This window comes from Podarcis filfolensis (genome assembly GCF_964270895.1).
Source record: "Podarcis filfolensis genome assembly, chromosome: 9".
NCBI classification, from domain to species: Eukaryota; Metazoa; Chordata; class Lepidosauria; order Squamata; family Lacertidae; genus Podarcis; species Podarcis filfolensis.
Window position 1 is genome coordinate 32,055,293 of NC_139610.1, and position 13,428 is coordinate 32,068,720.

Here is a 13,428-nt window from a genome sequence, read left to right on the forward strand (position 1 = left end):
CTTTTCCTGTCTTACTTCATGAGGTTTTGTAGATTCTAGCCTTGGGAGAGTTGGTTGGTGCCAATAAGTCAAATATATCATTGCTTGCTACTATCTATTTGCCTGCAAGGAAGAGGCTTATTACTCAACTCTTCAGCACTTGCCTGTCAAAAAAAGAAAAAAAAAGGCGTATGATTTTGTGTCTCATCTCTCCAAAAGACTGCCCTGACATTATTTTTGCTCATTTTTCAGCCGCTCTCTTAAGGCACCTGCTAGAATTTGCATCTTAAGCTTTCCTTTCGGCAGTACTATTGAAAACATTATGGGGAACATAGAGCACATATTTAATGAATGTGACCTATAACAATCCATTTGTCATCCGAAGACTAAAGCAAGTTGTGCGAGATTTCAAAGTTGTACATGCTCAAAAGGCTTACCCTTCAACTAATTAATTCATGTGATTTTAGAGCAGAGTAGAATCCTGACACCTTAGACATAAAACTGCAAGCCACTAGTTTTGCACATCACAGGCAGCTGCCAACTCTAATGTAGCTTCCCAGACTTTAGTACCATAAAGAGATTGAGATAGCAATAGCAACCCATATGAAATATGATGTAACAAAAGTGATCTACTTATCCTGCGTATTATTTACAGTACAGGTCACAGATAACCTTGAATAGAAAAGGGTGAGAGAAAGAGCAGTTGGGCGGTAGAAAGAAGAAAGTGTCTGTGAAATCATAAGGTTACAATAGAATGCAGCTATATTAGAATCAGATCAAATTCCCAAATCGTCTTCCAGAAATACATTTATGGTCTTCTGGATAAGTATTAAATTCTCCAATCCTTACAGAAATATTTCATACCACATGGAAGTCTTCATGACTGAATTACTTGGGGATGGGCTCTCTCTCCTTCACTGGAGATCTTGAAGCAGTGGCTGCACAGCCATCTCTTGAGTATACTCAACTCTTAATTTCTTGCATCCAGCAGAGGGTTAAATTAGAGATGGCCTAGGAGGGTCTCCCTAACTCTTATGATTCTATGAATACTTTTGATGACTACTAATGACTATATATGAAGCATCATAATTATGTAGGTAAATTTACATCTTGCCTTTCTTCTACAGAACTCAATGCAGCCTACATATGTTTCTTGGGCAGTCTCCCATCAGTGGAGATTAATTTATTATTAAGTAATGTGTTTTCTGCCTGTTTTCAAATACATAACTTAAAATATCTATTTGTGCGAGAAATACTTGCGCAGGTTTCAATCTCCTCCTGAAAATACACCACCCCTTCTACAATCTTCCATGTGCGATAAGATGTTTTGATAACTCTACACCACTGGGGTTGGAGGTGGTGAGCTGGAGAACAGTCAGTTAATTAAGGCAATATTGATAAGGGCAAAAATGGGACTCCACCCCCCCCTCCACAGCCCACACAACAGAATTCAGATTTCAAATCAGTCAATCAACCTACTTTATGTAACTTCATGAAAAGTTAGAATGGCAGACTAGACAACAAGCAACTGAGAACACTGTGTGCAGTCATGCTCAAGGATTGCAGAAGAAATAATCAATTTCTACGTTAATACACTTCACATGCAGTTTGACCTAGATTTATGCCTTCTAAGAGAAATACATGACTGAAAGTTTGTCATTCTTGTCTGTACTGTAGAACCAGAAAACATGCCCACTCCACTCTCATGCATCCAATTTAATAGAAAAAAAAATATGGTTTGTCAAACCAGTTTGCTATGACATTTGAACCAGCAAGCTGGAATTTGAGTAATCCCTTCCAACAGATTGCAAAGCAGGACTGATTCCACTAACACATATTCTGCAGCCTGCATGCATGCATCATTTCTGGTTTCTTATTTATACACGTATTTGAATTTTAGATTTGCCTTTTGCTCTAGTTTTTGAAATTTCTGTTCTTTCTCCCAATCCTGGGAATGCAAAGTGTTCAGACTATTTAAAAATACATCAGGCTTGAAAATTACAGCGCCCATTTATCATAAAAGTGGTAACATTCCCAGTTGTTTCAGTATACAAATAAGAGTCAAATCCCATTCTCCTGGATGTTAATAAACTGGGTTCTTTCCAGTGCAGTTTTTTGTTTTGTTTCAATGCTCTGCATGACTGACTCTACTTTTGGGTACAATCATATGTACACATATTATGATTTGTAGTGCTCAGTTTTAAACTAAGCCGTGCATTTTACCAGGATTCACCATATTTATTACAGCATCATAACAAAACTGTGCAGTGTCCTTTATTTCCACTTTACAGGTGTCAAGCTGAGTCTTACTCAAAACTGCTGAGGTTGATGAGGCTGGAGGTGAACTGTGCACTGGGCTCAGAAAGATCTTTTGATTCTTTGGATTATCTTCCATTTACTGATCTTTAGCATATGTTTTACATATTCAGAAATTAATGAAACCTTGTTGAAATCAACAGGACTTACTTTCAAGCAGCATTTTTATTTTTAGGACTCATTTCCGCAAACTATGTGCACATGTCATTCTAACTCTACTACTAAAATCAAAGTTTTACTATAAGATTTTACTCAGCTACAAAGGAGGTTCAAGATTAACACAAGCAGTTCCCTCTAATATTTGAAACGTCAACTTCCCATATTAACTGAGGAGAAAAGCTAATGCTATTTACAAGCTAGTGGGGCAGCAGAATCAAGGAAAGAAAGATACACCCCCTTGCAACATGCAGGTAGGGCAGAGAATAAAGATCTACTGTTTCCTGGTCCTATGCGTGAATGGGCTGGTAAGAAGATCATTCCATTGCTCCTTTCCCAACTTTATGTGGTACTTGCTGGGGGAAGAAAAAAATATGTTGGTATAAAATGCACAATTAATGATATGCATAATCAGCAAGTAATTTGTTTAGCGCAAGTTTAGATGCTCAGACTTGGGGACCTGGCAGACCTAATTAGTGAAAATAGATAAAGTTATGCATTGGGTGGAGAAAGCGGATAGAATACAGCAGTTCAAGGTCACCCAATATCAGATAACATTAGACTGAAGACAGACAAAAGAAAAAAGTCTGTCAAGCAGCACATATTTAATATACAGAATTCGCTGCAAAGAGGATGTGAGGAAAACCACTCGCATTTACAGAGGACACGTCTACCAATGACTATTACTACGATTGCCTAAGATGGAAGTCATGGCGACACCTCCCCCATTCCATGTACAAAACCTGACCAGGCTAAATGGTTGAATCTTACAACAGGGTCAAAGGACTGAGTGGGGGCGGAGGAGAAACACAGAGCAACATAATGCTGTGTTTAGGATTGCAGCCTCAAATCCTCACAATGTTTCCTCTTTTATACAACACTCTCAACCTGATGTGCTCCAAACCATTTTGGACTAGCTCCCATCAGCTCTTTCTAGAAAAGCTGCGGCAGTCTGAATCTTCTGAAAGGCATCAGGCTGAAGAAGGTTGGCGATCACTTATTTGCCTCACATAAAAAATATTAAGCATATCTCATCATTCTACACCAAAGGCAGGGATTTCAGGACAGAATGGAATTCTCTTATACCGAGTATTAACTAAGGTGTATAGGGGAGGGCACTGCCTCTGGTGGGGTAGTTTGTCCAGCTTTGGTTCCCACCCTGCATTCAGCTCTCACCTATGGTTCCTAGAAACTGCCAGCATGCAACTGTGTCCACCAGGAAGAGCTTTGACTGTTTGGATAAACCAGGTGAGGGGTCTCAAACCCTCAGTGAGTTTGGGATTTCCCCTGCATGCAAAGACAGGCTCTGGTGGACTAAGTGAACGAGACCAATAGTGGGTCCAACAGTCAGGAAGGTGCAAAGGGAAGTAAGGGGCAGATGGGGCTCATCAACCTGGGAAGACAGCACATCTAGCAGAAGGAAAACTCTGGTCCTATATCTCCGCTGCCTTGTGGCTATACTCATCCGTGAGAAAGGCTTTGGGAGAAAACTCCAAGGAAAAAGCCGTACTCGCTGCCTTGCCTAAGAAGTAAACCCTACACAAATCTGGAGTGGAGTCTCTAAGATGGTTGGATGGTGCCTTGTATGCCTCCTTCCAGCAAGTCCTGCAGCCAAGCTGGTGCCAAACATATTGCTCTGCTTTCCTTTGGACCACATCCAAGAGGCCGAGAGGGCAGTATTGTCTGGGCAGCCCGGGACCTCCATACACACTGCCCAGGCTTGCGCCCTGGGGAGGTCACTTTGGTGCTGCTAACGTAGCAGTTTTAACTTCACCCCCAAAGGCCCACTTCATATTCTATCTCGAGAGACAGGTGCCAACAACGCAGTATTAACAGCCCAAGGTCATATACAACAGCTAACTGAAATACCTACAGAGTCAGACAGATACAAAGACGGGGCTGCAGAATTGTTCAGAAACTGCATTAAAAAGCTAGTAATACAACAGAATAAATAAAACACATTATGTTCCACATAGCATTACTCAAATCTCACTGTAAAAAAGAATTACCTTTCTGCATTATCTAGCATTCAATTGTTTCTAAAAGGCAAAATTTTTGTTTTTTAAAAAAATATCCAAACCAATATTTTAAGTTTAATAAGAATTCTTCACTGATTGTGAAACAGGGCATATAAACAAATCTCACAAAAGCAAATGAAAAGCTTTCTAGGGGGAGTTTCATCATTCTCTGCTCTGACATTTTGAAACACAGTGCTAAAGAGCTTATAAATGGACACTTGGCAGCAACTTCAGAAGAACAGAAAGGTGCCTGTGGATTCCTTAACCTTTCTCAGCATCCAGTGAAAAGAAGGTTGCTGTTTCTTCCAAATGCTCTCAATGTCCTTTGAAAATATTACCTTTAACTTATTTATAATGTCGTGAAACTTAATATAATTCACATTTTGTGTGTCTAACAAACTTTATAATGTCAATACAGTAGTTTGATCTATAGGGACTGCTACTGTTAGAGAGAGGGATGTTGCATGAAACCAATGCCTTGCATAATAGTCTAGCATCATAGTACAGTAGTGGAAGGATAATACATTAAATAACTTTTGCTGCCCATTTGCAAGTCACAAGTTTACTGAACTGAGCTAGAGCTTCTTAACACAAAACAGGATCTGTGTCCTCTTTTACCAAATTTTAAATAAGCTTTAAGATGAGCCTGTAAAATTAGAATGAGTTTAGCCTGCTTGCTATGGGTTTATAGAATGGGTTTATAGAATGTAAATAGTAACTTTAATAAAATAACCGAGTGCCTACTCTAAAGGAAAGCTTCTGGAAATGAGCTGTGGCCCATCATTTTACCAATGTATTTAAATCTGACCTAGTTCAAATCTGACCTCAGCCATGAACTCGCTGGATGGCCTTAGGCAAGCCACCATCTCTCGGCTTCAGAAGACCAGCATTAATATGGTGACATGATGGCCTGTTGCAAGGATTAATTGGAGAACATGAAATACTGCAGGATTTTAGGGGAAGTGATAGATCAATACTAAGTAATATTATTAAATAATCACTTTTACTTTCCTCATTTTGTTACCTACTTCAGAAGAAGCACAATGCATTTTGTCTTTGTTTCACCATTCCTCTTGGTCAGGCTTCATCTTTGCATATGAAATCTATTGCAACAAGAGCCACATCTACTATTCCAAGTTCTTACTTTTTAAAAAATAAATCAACAGCCAGATACACTTCAGCGTATTTGACTGCTTGTTTGGGGCATCCAAATTATTGTGCAGTCCAAGCAAAAAAAAATTGGGACCTGCAAGAAAATACAGATGGCTACCGTTTCATTCAGGGTTTCTATTCCTAGCCCCTGTGCACATCAGTAGAGTGAGTCTATGTGTGCCCCGCACCATTCTGCCTTCTTTCGGGTCCAAAAGGACATGCATGTTGGGAATCATGTGTGAACTGGATGTGCCTAAAATGGTCGCTGCCTGTAATGAGGTATATCCTTAACTCACAACCACGCCTGCACCTGTTCAAGGTTCAAGCCATACAGTCATGCCATCCTCTGGAACCCTATAAGCTACTAGATATTCTAGCAAGCCAACTCCCCCAACCTTGGTTTTACTTTTCAATCTGACATGCAACAGTTCACAGCTTCTGGAGCTCCAGCACTGACACATTAGGCTTTTTGTGGGTGTGTTCCTTCTTATGGGGGCTTATTTAAAAGTTTTATTTGTATTTTTGCAAACTTTGGAGTCTTCTTGAATGTGCTTTTGTTTCTTGTCTGCTACAATTCTGTAAGTGCACGCCTCTTGAATTCACTTTTAGATGGAGTGATAACTTACATAAACAATGTAGCTCTGGAACACCAAACTGTTTTCCTTACATAACAAATATATTGGGAACATATTTAATTAGTATGTTCCAATGTATTATGATATGTGATGGAAATGGCATGCATGCAGTTCCTGGAGTATCAGACATTTCTTCAATAGTCCAAGTGATATCTGACACAATGAAGATTCACTTTTACTGATTTTGTAAAGATCACAAATGATGTTTTGCTATATAGTCCAAAATAAACAAGAGCAGTAATAATTGGACTGACTATTCAAATACCTCAAAGGTATTTTTCTGGATTATTTGTAAAATTAAGAAACTTCAGTATTGTCAGGTACAAGGCTTCTTGAGCAACATCTAATGTAATTAGGTCATATGCAGGTGCTCCTAAAATATCAAAAGCCAATTTGTATCCCTCCATGGAACTTTTGGAAACTGGATACTAGATTTCCTTATTCCCCCGAAGTTATTATCACAACAACATGTAAAATACAGGCAGCAACCATTTTACACACGTCCAATTGATGTGCAATCATGCACACACTTATCGCTGCTGACCCAGAAGTGGCCCAAACATGGAGCAAGTGGCCCAAACCATGTGGAGGGGTCAGGAACGGAACTCCCGTGCAAAATATTTGCCGCCTGTAGGTTATTTGGAGGGATTGTGACTAGCCCAAGGTTAGGCCATGGCGGACAGGTTGGAGATTTGCATACAGATCTCAAATTCTATTCCACTAACACCCAGTGCATTTATTAGGGTGGGTGGATTAAGGCATAAAGAATGTTTTTAATGTGCAAGGAAAAAGCCCACTAAATTAAAGCTGTGATTTAACTGAAGTTTCCCACAGATACTTCACATTTTCCTAAACAATGGCACAAATTAACCACAATGTTACTTTACTGTACAACTAAACAGCGTATGATCTATACTGTTATTTCTTTCTTCTAACCAGGCCTTGCATCTCTTTGTTGCACTGTTTACAGTTTCCAACTTGCCCTTTCTTTAGACCTATAAATGGAATGTCTAAAACATTCGTTTATTGTTTTTCTTACACATGGCAGTTTGTGAGGTTAAGTATGGGGGACGACGACCATAAAGTTGTGCACTGGAGAATTTCCTCTTTTTGTTTTACGTAGCATGGCTCCTTTCTGTGCAGTTCTGCCTTGGTCTAGCCCCACCCTCCCCAAAATAAGAGGCAAACCAAAAACGAAATGATTGTGACTGACAAGGTCACAGCAAAGTCTGACAGCTGCTGGCCAGACTAGAGCACTCACTTTATTTTCATCAGGTGAAATGTAATGCCTGTGTTTGGTAGGAAAAGTAAATATACTTACATCTGCGAAGTGCTCAAATTGATTCCTTTGCGCAGAAAAACCTTTAGCTATGCAATCCTTACCTATGAACACCCAGTGTCGATGGCTGGGGGGTTTGGATACTGTGTAGTCTGCTCTCTGCTGACTACCACTGGCAGAGAGGCAGAAAGACCACAGAGGAGGCCTAGTTTGCCCATTCAGGTGGCAAGCTACCACCAGCATTTCTTCTGCTGGAAGTACGCAGCAGAAAGTCCCTAAATGGGGTGTTGATGGATGGGTGTCAGGTGCTTTGGACTGGCTGGATCTAAAGCCCCATGAATCCCCCAAGAGGTCTGATCCTTGGGACTCTCAGCCATACCAGACTGGAACCAGATTACTGGGAAAAAAATCAGGAAACCTACCACCTGCTCTTGGCAGCATGAGCAAGTTAAGCTTGCAATTTTCTGGGGCTAAAGTTAGGATTGCTCAACACCCTCAATGTATCTGGGAGAAGCAATGAGCCAGTGTAGAGATTAACTGCAGGGCTAACATGCTTATATCAATATTATATAGTATTAACCAGATTATTCAAAGGCAATCTCATCATTACTTTTTTTTAAAAAGAAAATATTTTAATCCACTCTGGAATTTAGTTTTATGACATAACATTCTTTGTCCTTCCTTTTCCTCCCATGTCCAGATTCACTTCCAAGGAGGCTGAGAGAAAGGACAGACATGTGTCAAAGGGGCAGCTTGACCTCCTGAAAACTAGTTGCCAACCATGGCTATCCATAACCAGGAAATAAATCAAGCCAAGTAATTTGAGAATTTGGTGTGGACAATCCAATGCTACCACCCTTCTAAGAAATGAAGAAAGTTTTTCAGCCTATGGCTAAATCAAATTATTCAAGTAACCAGAAGGCAATGATGTATACGCCCTATAAGTAACCAGGAAAAATGCATAAGGACTGCTTCTCATTTATGACCTGTTCTTACAGGTTTTGTAAGAAAAAAGAAATCTCAGCTATGAGTAGTTGTCACACGAGACTTCTTACAAATGACCCGATATGGCTTTCACTGCTTGAATGAAGCTGTAAGTGTGCATTCAAGGAAACACATCAGTAACCCTGCTGCTTTTCTGCCTGGCACTCAAATTTATTACAGCCTTGATGCTGAAGTTAAAAAGACTTTTCAGTGTTTCATAATCAGTGTTATCATCCCCCAAAGTATACAACCCCTCACCACTCGATTTTTAGCTGACAGATCACTTTTATAAAGAAAATGTCATGAATACTGAAGGCTGTTATAGCAAATATGACACTTATGAAAATACTACAATCCTGTATTTTCTTCTCTATAATGTGTAGTATATGGACATAAATTAGCATATATTACCTTACACCTCTAATAAACCTCATTCTAGACTTGCAAATAATTCCGTAAAAATGCTTAGCACCTTGTCTGCCCACACACATCTATGATACACCTTTCATGGCACATGATCTACCTTCAAGAAAAATAGATCCATTTTTTTCCCCAAAAAATTTCTCTGACTGATCCTAAGAAGCCATTTTTGCTAGTCACCCATAAAGGAGGCAGGAGCCAACCCAGATTTTATTTAGCTTCAGAGTAGAAGGGGAATTAAGTCAAAGAATCACTATGGGGGCAAAGGGTTAACACACAGAGATGAAATTACCCTTTACTTCTCTGCATCTTTTTGATTTTTTTTAAAGGGAAAAATCTGTGGGGAACTCCAAATATGAAATTCCCATGGTAACATTCACTTTGCCCTGAGCACCAGTCATAAGCTTACTTTCAGAGCCACAGATAGCTTTCAGAGAAACACTTTTTACTCAGAAGACATTACACCTACTTAATATCATTGGCAGAGATCATAATTTCTTTTTCCTCCACACAGTACAACTTACTAACACTTTTAATAAGCCCTATTATAGAAACAGATTTCAGCTACTTTAAATGGAAATGTCATGAGTTTACAGGAACAGATCTTCACACTGAGGGGAACAGAGATAAAGCAAGATCCCCTAGGGTTTGAAACATGAATTCATGCACAAAACATGCTGGAGTTTCCTTATGCCAAACCCTCTCCCCCTTCAGCAGCCCTTCCACAATCCCCCTTAACAGCATGATTAGGGGGATCAACAGCACCAGCCTTTTAATGTTGTAGCTGCTTTATTATTTTTCCTTTCCGTGTTCTCACAACTTGCAATTTTATTTTAAAATACATTTTCTACTCTGAACCCTAACTTACCTGAGGCAGTGCCTACAACATCCAGTCACTATGGTGAAATAGCTCATTTCTTGCTTAGAATGAACTGGCTTAGTTTAATATAGATTCTAAACTACAGAGATTCTCTATAAAAGTTCACAGAGTTGTTGAACCTGCAAATCTGTTTCTTTGGCCTGGCCTCACAGAATACTATTTTTTACAAGCTACCGGCAACACATGTTTAAGAGGAAATTCTGCAACCAAGATATTCAGCTGTCCAGGATTTCACAAGCCATACAAGTGTCAGAAAGCTGTGATTTATGGCCCTGTTTGAGGCTTGTTCTTCCTTCCATTTTTTTATATTCTATCAGCAATATTTTCCATATACAGCTGGAATTGCACCTCTCACTTTAACAATCTGTGCTCTGTCCATATGTATAACACATTGGTGAGGATGTTATTTTTTCAGTGAACTACATGTAAACCAATTTCATGGCACACTGCCCCAAAAGCAGACAGTTCACTGCTAAACAATTATTTTTTTAGAAAACAGTCTTGTAGCACTGAATGCTTCTTTACACAAAGTCTATAGTCCAGCACAGACTACAGTCCAGTATTCAGCTAAAACCCTATTGTGTGGGATTGCAACTACAATCAACAACAATAAAAGGAAGTTTCTCTGCAGAATGTTCAAATTATAGTTTTTGTAAGATTCATACATGCAGAGGGTCCCAGGTTCAATCCTTGGCATCTCCAGGTAGGGCTAGGGAAAATACAGCAGTCTGAAACCCTGGACAGCTGCTGCCAGTCTGTGCAGAAAATACTGAGGTAGGTGGACTACATGGCCTGACTCAATATAAGGCAGCTTCCTATGTCCCTATCACTGCCTTTCACTGTCCTGCTGCACTTTATACAGGCGTACCTTGGATCCTGAACACCTTGAGAGTTGAACGTTTTGGCTCCCGAATGCTGCAAACCCGGAAGCGAGTGTTCCGGTTTGCAAACCTTATTTGGAACCCAAATGTCCGACGCGGCTTCTGAACATTTTGAAAGTCGAACGGCCTCTGGAACAGATTCCATTCGACTTCCGAGGTACCACAGTACAGTTTGGCACAGAGCAAAGAAGACAGAAGCCTGGCAATTCAAGCCCTTGCTCTCTACCCTATAGGTCTTTCAGTATTATAAAGGCAGAACTTTATAAAGATCATGGTTTTTGAAATGGTTAAAAGGAGCCTTTAACATTTTGAAAACAGAAAGTCAGAACATTTACTGGCTTTAAAAGCAAGAACATGTTTATATTGAGGACCCATGCCCAATTTTTTAAAAATTCCACTGATCTATATATGATGTTAAGGGTTGTGAAAATTACATTTAATGTCCAAATTGTTGCATTAAGGAACAGTACACGATAAACAATACTATACACTATAAATTTTTGCATGCAATCTTCTCTAGAAACTGATTTCCATACTTACTTCAGCCCTGGAGCTCATTAAGTGTGACCTCACTTTAACTGTTCTATGCTGTAAATGGAGCACTGTCATTTGCAGCAATATCCGGCTGGGTTCACTCAAGCAAACAAAACTAAACACCACTAAGTACTTCTTTAGGGACTAACAGGCAGTGAGGCCAAGTATGAGTGCAAGAGCATATGCAGAAAGCCTTAGGTTTTTCTTCTGTCCCGTAGCACCTTCAGTCTGAATAATGAGGCAATGGAAGTACCTCCTCACTATAATTCTTCTGCCAGCAAAAACAGTACAGGAGTTTGTAAAACTAAAGTCACTGTTCAAACAAATGTGCCCTATGAAACTTTAGTCTTTAGAATCCTATGACTCTGAGTTTTCAGGTAAGTATGCAGATCTCATTAGTCAAAAGCTTAAAAATTCATCCACTCTAAGTCAAAGAGCAAATAAAAAGATGGGCCCTGCAGTTCTATGGTCCCTTGAGCAGCTCCAATGCCAGAGAAAGACCTCTTATTGAATTCCCCCTCCCCACTAGCAAAGCAATTTCAAATCCATCATCATCAGGAGGGCACTACTTTGGCTATCCCTGAACTAGAATATTTTGTTGGTGGAAGGAAACTCTCCACAGCTGGTACTTCAGGAAGAACTGTTTACTGAAAATGAAATGCCTCACAATACAAGGTCAAAAGCATTGTGGCTCATGTGGCATCAGAGCACTGCACATGTATGGTTGCTCCTATATTCTCATAAATGATGTGCTACTAATGTGCGTGTGTTATTAAATCTGTATTTCTGCTCTAGGTTTAGGATACAGTTAAATATAAGTCTTCACTGAGACATTATACACTAATCTGAAAACAAAGCAAGCTTAAATCATTAAGGAGTCAATTGGAAAAAGGCCAGACAAGAGAAAGTGATGATTTACAGAACCCTTCTACACTTGGGCACTTATATACATTTCCAGAGGGAACACATTCTAGAGGTGCTGGAAAGCAACCCTGGGGCTGATGTATGAGAGTGTATACCATTAGCAGTTAAATGTTGTGTTAATTATGTTGACTGCATGTACTTGAGTCAGCGCCTTGCCATTAAGTTTAAAAATAAACACACACTGCCACCTAGTAACTAATGTGAAGAAGGCTAAATCTAGCTGATGTGGAAATAACCAAGCACAGTTAAGGAAGTGCACTGCTTCTGCTACTTGATTCAAGAAGGAACATTTTCTTCAACCATATCATGCAAAGTCACAATGTAAGGAGAGAACTGCATCTACAACATTACCCAAACTTTAACATGGTTACTATCTTGTTTTATGGCCCTTACTATACGCCTTTAACAGCAACCCAACACACAGAAATTCAACCGTGGAACTTTTTATGACTTTGAAAAACACATTGCAATAAGCTTCACTAGCTATTTTTTCCCCTGATTTCGGCAACAATAAAAGGAACAGATGCAGGACTTGTAAAATGAGTAGCAACTCTGCAGTGTTGGCATTACAAAATTTATATTCACTGCTACTTAACACACCAGGCCTGCTTACGCAGGCTCAGTTTAAACGTGACACCACACGAGAAGAACTTAGCTGTGAAGCTTTGCACATCTGCCTTGTCTCATTTGGACCAGGCTCTCAACCACTACAACTGCACACAAACACTTAAAAGTCCCCTTGAACTCATGTAGACTTCTGAACAAGTGCACAGGACTGGACTGCCAGCTGGCAGTGTTTGGTGCCAACATAACACCTGCTGAGTTCAAATTCCCAACATGCTGCAAGTACACAAGCAGGTGAGATGACCTGGTTTAAATGAGCTACTGATGCATGCCATGTTCAGTTCCTTTTATCTGCCAGGTATGGCATTTACACAGGGCCTCACACCACAGTTAGTCCAAGAAGTTTCAACTATCCTTGTGGTAGTTATAGCGGAGCTCCTAATCCGTGATAGTTAGCGGGAGTATGCATCTTTTGGGGAGTAAAATAAACACAGAGAAAACAGAATATAAAGTAGACATTAATGTGAAAACCGGAGCTCCACCACCACCACCACCCTACTCCATGGGCAAACAGTACACACTCCTAGACCTATAGAAATGCCCACATCTCGCCCCAGCCACCTTCTACTGCGAGTGGGCGAAGCAGTTAGGGCGCCAGTCTCAGCCAGAGTTCACGGCTCGCCTCCCCGCAACCAGCTCACACAGG

The 13,428-nt window shown here is 40.0% G+C and overlaps 1 protein-coding gene across 5 annotated transcripts in view; it reads right to left on the reverse strand.

The window, feature by feature from the left end:
• Window positions 1–13,428, reverse strand: part of GALNT7 (polypeptide N-acetylgalactosaminyltransferase 7) — a 50,344-nt gene that overhangs the window by 36,183 nt on the left and 733 nt on the right. The gene's annotated exons all lie outside the window — the stretch shown is intronic.